Here is a 6,266-nt window from a genome sequence, read left to right as displayed (position 1 = left end):
ATTGTTTTGTGTAAGTATGTGTACATTTGATATGTAAATTGTGTTGTGTAAGTATGTGTACATTTGATATGTAAATTGTGTTGTGTATGTATGTGTACATTTGATATGTAAATTGTGTTGTGTAAGTATGTGTACATTTGATATGTAAATTGTTTTGTGTATGTGTACATTTGATATGTAAATTGTGTTGTGTAAGTATGTGTACATTTGATATGTAAATTGTGTTGTGTAAGTATGTTGTTTATTGTAACTGGTATATGTCTCGTCACTGTCATGACTACTATGTTGCTCGGAACTGCACACAAGAATTTCACCCACTGTTGCACTTGTGTACATGTGTGACAATAAAGTGATTTGATTTGATAGCGGTGTCTCTCTTGCTAATGGTACTTCACCCAGATGTTGTGATAATAAAGGTATTAGATGGGATCCCCATTTCTCCGTTCTTGTTTTTACTGGCTGCAGAATTGTTGAGTATCTATGTGATGAATTACGTTGGACTCGAAGGAATTCAATTTGGAGAGAATAAATTAATCATAAGTCAATTAGCGGATGATACATGCATTTATTTTTAAGAATCAATATCAAGTAGGTTCAATAATCCAGAGCCTAAATAATTGATCTAAAGCCTCTGGGCTAGTAGTTGATAAAGTGAAATAACGTTTATACATAATTCAGATGTGGCCTCTATTGATGGAATTATAGTTAAGGATATTGTTGGATATCTTCGTATTAATATTTGTAAATTGGCTAAGGAAAGAATTTCTCCAAAATTTTACCCTAAATTAGATTCTACCAAAATGATTTTTAGTTTATGGTTACAGAGGGATCTTTCAATTTATGGCAGAATTATTTAATCTAAAGCGAAGGAATTTCACATTTGTTTATTTTATTTTGTTTGAGAGTTTTTGGGAAGCTCCATTTTACTGGGATTTCTCCCAATTATTTCGTATATTTATAACATTTTCATGAAAGGGGCCCAGTGTGCACAATTCGTCAGAGCATGTTACTCCAACGAATGAAGACATTTATCTTGGTAATATTTTAGCAACACATAATGAACTGCTCTCCCTCTGAAATGTCTTTCCTTTTCGCATATGAGTCCGGTGGGTATGGATAATAATGTTTACCAATAGACAAATCCTGTAGTTATTTACTTGTTGTTTTAGTCTACTGCTGTAGACATTAGTCATTAATCTTACAGTTCATACACAATCGATGTTTAAACACTGACCCTTAACACTTACTTAAATCATTTTAAACCATGACTTGCACTATACATGAGTAATATTTACATTATATTCATGATGTTAGTCAGAGGGGAACGGGCCCCCACAGTGAGTCTGGTTTAGGGTTAGGGTGGGGTTGGTCAGAGGGGAACTGGCCCCCACAGTGAGTCTGGTTTAGGGTTAGGGTGGGGTTGGTCAGAGGGGAACTGACCCCCACAGTGAGTCTGGTTTAGGGTTAGGGTGGGGATAGTCAGAGGGGAACTGGCCCCCACAGTGAGTCTGGTTTAGGGTTAGGGTGGGGATAGTCAGAGGGGAACTGGCCCCCACAGTGAGTCTGGTTTAGGGTTAGGGTGGGGTTGGTCAGAGGGGAACTGACCCCCACAGTGAGTCTGGTTTAGGGTTAGGGTGGGGATAGTCAGAGGGGAACTGGTCCCCACAGTGAGTCTGGTTTAGGGTTAGGGTGGGGTTAGTCAGAGGGAACTGGCCCCCACAGTGAGTCTGGTTTAGGGTTAGGGTGGGGATAGTCAGAGGGAACTGGCCCCCACAGTGAGTCTGGTTTAGGGTTAGGGTGGGGATAGTCAGAGGGAACTGGCCCCCACAGTGAGTCTGGTTTAGGGTTAGGGTGGGGATAGTCAGAGGGAACTGGCCCCCACAGTGAGTCTGGTTTAGGGTTAGGGTGGGGTTGGTCAGAGGGAACTGGCCCCCACAGTGAGTCTGGTTTAGGGTTAGGGTGGGGATAGTCAGAGGGAACTGGCCCCCACAGTGAGTCTGGTTTAGGGTTAGGGTGGGGTTAGTCAGAGGGAACTGGCCCCCACAGTGAGTCTGGTTTAGGGTTAGGGTGGGGATAGTCAGAGGGAACTGGCCCCCACAGTGAGTCTGGTTTAGGGTTAGGGTGGGGATAGTCAGAGGGAACTGGCCCCCACAGTGAGTCTGGTTTAGGGTTAGGGTGGGGTTAGTCAGAGGGAACTGGCCCCCACAGTGAGTCTGGTTTAGGGTTAGGGTGGGGTTAGTCAGAGGGGAACTGGCCCCCACAGTGAGTCTGGTTTAGGGTTAGGGTGGGGATAGTCAGAGGGAACTGGCCCCCACAGTGAGTCTGGTTTAGGGTTAGGGTGGGGATAGTCAGAGGGAACTGGCCCCCACAGTGAGTCTGGTTTAGGGTTAGGGTGGGGATAGTCAGAGGGGAACTGGCCCTCACAGTGAGTCTGGTTTAGGGTTAGGGTGGGGATAGTCAGAGGGGAACTGGCCCCCACAGTGAGTCTGGTTTAGGGTTAGGGTGGGGATAGTCAGAGGGGAACTGGCCCCCACAGTGAGTCTGGTTTAGGGTTAGGGTGGGGTTGGTCAGAGGGGAACTGGCCCCCACAGTGAGTCTGGTTTAGGGTTAGGGTGGGGTTAGTCAGAGGGGAACTGGCCCCCACAGTGAGTCTGGTTTAGGGTTAGGGTGGGGATAGTCAGAGGGGAACTGGCCCCCACAGTGAGTCTGGTTTAGGGTTAGGGTGGGGTTAGTCAGAGGGGAACGGGCCCCCACAGTGAGTCTGGTTTAGGGTTAGGGTGGGGTTAGTCAGAGGGGAACTGGCCCCCACAGTGAGTCTGGTTTAGGGTTAGGGTGGTGTTGGTCAGAGGGGAACGGGCCCCCACAGTGAGTCTGGTTTAGGGTTAGGGTGGTGTTGGTCAGAGGGGAACTGGCCCCCACAGTGAGTCTGGTTTAGGGTTAGGGTGGGGTCATTCAGAGGGGAACTGGCCCCCACAGTGAGTCTGGTTTAGGGTTAGGGTGGGGTCGGTCAGAGGGGAACTGGCCCCCACAGGGAGTCTGGTTTAGGGTTAGGGTGGGGATAGTCAGAGGGGAACTGGCCCCCACAATGAGTCTGGTTTAGGGTTAGGGTGGGGATAGTCAGAGGGGAACTGGCCCCCACAGTGAGTCTGGTTTAGGGTTAGGGTGGGGTCGGTCAGAGGGGAACTGGCCCCCACAATGAGTCTGGTTTAGGGTTAGGGTGGGGATAGTCAGAGGGGAACTGGCCCCCACAATGAGTCTGGTTTAGGGTTAGGGTGGGGATAGTCAGAGGGGAACTGGCCCCCACAGTGAGTCTGGTTTAGGGTTAGGGTGGGGTTAGTCAGAGGGGAACTGGCCCCCACAGTGAGTCTGGTTTAGGGTTAGGGTGGGGTTAGTCAGAGGGGAACTGGCCCCCCACAGTGAGTCTGGTTTAGGGTTAGGGTGGGGTTAGTCAGAGGGGAACTGGCCCCCACAGCAAGTCTGGTTTCTCCCAAGATTATTTTTCTCCATTAATCATCATCTTATGGAGTTTTGTGTTCCTCGCCACAGTCGCCTTCAGGTTATTAATACAATTATTATTTAATTAATTATTTTTAAACATGATTAACAATCGTATTTTATCTAATTACTCGATGATTCATCGACATTATAGACATTATAGTTTTATCTTCTGTTAATGCCTGATCTTCTGTAAAGCTGCTTTGAAACAATGTGTGTTGTGAAATGTGCTATACAAATAAAATTAATTTGACTTGACTGTACATAAAGCATCCTTCCTAAAATGTTCATAACCCTAACCTTAACTAACCCTGACTAAAAAATAACCCCCTAACCTTAACCAATCATGACTAACCATAACTAACCCGAACCCCTAACACAATAATTTAAAGCAAGGTATTGTCAATGTAATAAACGTTGTGGCAATAATAGGAAATAGTGATCGAGCCTTGGGATACAAGTCCCGCCTGCATTTCTTTCTCTTTGAATATATTTTTCTTGGAAATGTCTTGCAAACACTAAAGTGGGTTGCGAATGTCATTTCATGTTGACTTGAACTATTTTAATCTGTAAGAAACAGTCATCAGGCATGCTGTCAGACTCAACCCAGTTCACATTAATACATGCATTTGGCAAATGGTCTGCACTTATTTGGATGTGATTAGATTTATTCTAGACAAGACTGTGTTTGTGCACAAGTAAAAATGATCTATAAATGAAATTGCATTCATATTAACCTGATGGCATCGTGAGCAAAATGACACCAAACAAATTAAATGAAGATCCAACGCTGTGTCACCTTAGACACAGACCTCCAAATTGTGTTTCTTATGTTGTGTCTAAAAAGAGAGACATGTAGGGGTTATGTAGCTTTTTAATCACATTGTACCTCTTTTACGGTTTTTGGGTCCCAAGAGAAAAAGATGTACTTGGCCACTGCAACCCTGAAACCCACATCACTGGATGATGTAACCCGCTAGAAGAGGAAAAAAGCTATTCATTATTTCATATGTTGTTTTTCTGTCACAAAGCAGGTTTTTGGCTGTACTCCTTGTACTTGTGCTTGAACTTTAGCTCCTGTTTGAATAAATACATCATCATTGAGCACTATTCCCTCTATAAACCACAGACATCCATTCTCAATCCTTCTGAATCTGAGCCAGATTCATTTATTATAAGACACCTCAACAACAAACACACATTGAAGGATCTCAGAACATGAGATAATTGACACAATGAGTCATCAGAAATGACAACAAACTATGCACGCTCAACCAACTTGTTTTACCACTTTAAACTGCCAGGACGTGAATCCAAATGTTGAACATTCTTTGAGTCATGTGACAGCACCTGCCGAATGGAGAAATGTCCAGTGAGACCCCCAACAGGTGCGCAGTGACCTGCTGCTGTATAATCAATCAAGTGGGATCTTACACATACAGGGGCTTGATAAAGTATTTACAGTAAGAGCAGGTGCAAATACATGTTCTGTCTATATGTCGAGAAAATAAAAGCTAGAGTAATATAAGAATTCAGTCACATGTTTTCACATTTGTGTGGGTCCAAACTAGAGCTTTAAGATAAAAACAAATAAAAACACATAATTTGAGGTGAGAACTTGAAAATGCCAGTTGCAAAAACTAAATATTTAAATACATTATATTCAACAGCAGTGCTCAATTGAATTGTTTTAGAAATTATAAATGTTAATATGTGCCAAGACTGTGAGTGTATTATGATTTTATGATTTGTGTACCTGGTGCAATAACATGCAACAAAATAAAAATGTTAAAAGAGGAACATTCCTCTAAATGTCCTTGCGAATGTGCACAACAGAGACTGAAATATTACTGCACTTAATGACTGAAGCATAAACATTAAAGGATTAATTCACACAAAAATGGAAATTAAACCCAATAATTTACTCACCCTCAAGCAATCCTAGGTGTATATGACTTTACATTTAAATTTATGCATGTGCATAAGGGTTATTTATGCATTGGCAGACTCTTTTATCCAAAGTGACTTACAGAGCACTTATTACAGGGACAATCCCCCCGGAGCAACCTGGAGTTAAGTGTCTTACTCAAGGACACAATGGTGGTGACTGTGGGGATCGAACCAGCAACCTTCTGAGTACCAATGTATTATACAGAGCACTTATTACAGGGACAATCCCCCCCGGAGCAACCTGGAGTTAAGTGTCTTACTCAAGGACACAATGGTGGTGACTGTGGGGATCGAACCAGCAACCTTCTGAGTACCAATGTATTATACAGAGCATTTATTACAGGGACAATCCCTCCGGAGCAACCTGGAGTTAAGTGTCTTACTCAAGGACACAATGGTGGTGACTGTGGGGATCAAACCAGCAACCTTCTGAGTACCAATGTATTATACAGAGCACTTATTACAGGGACAATCCCCCCGGAGCAACCTGGAGTTAAGTGTCTTACTCAAGGACACAATGGTGGTGACTGTGGGGATCAAACCAGCAACCTTCTGAGTACCAATGTATTATACAGAGCACTTATTACAGGGACAATCCCCCCGGAGCAACCTGGAGTTAAGTGTCTTACTCAAGGACACAATGGTGGTGACTGTGGGGATCAAACCAGCAACCTTCTGATTACCAGTTATGTGCTTTAGTCCACTACACCACCACCACTCCATTCTTTCATCCAAACACAATCAGAGTTATATAAAAAATATCCTGCTCTTCCAAGCTTTATTTTGGGAGTGAAGATTTTTTAAGACAAATGTCGGAGGAT

The sequence above is a fragment of the Xyrauchen texanus genome, chromosome 32 (genome assembly GCF_025860055.1).
Source record: "Xyrauchen texanus isolate HMW12.3.18 chromosome 32, RBS_HiC_50CHRs, whole genome shotgun sequence".
Lineage (NCBI taxonomy): Eukaryota > Metazoa > Chordata > Actinopteri > Cypriniformes > Catostomidae > Xyrauchen > Xyrauchen texanus.
Note: the sequence above shows the minus strand (reverse complement) of the source record.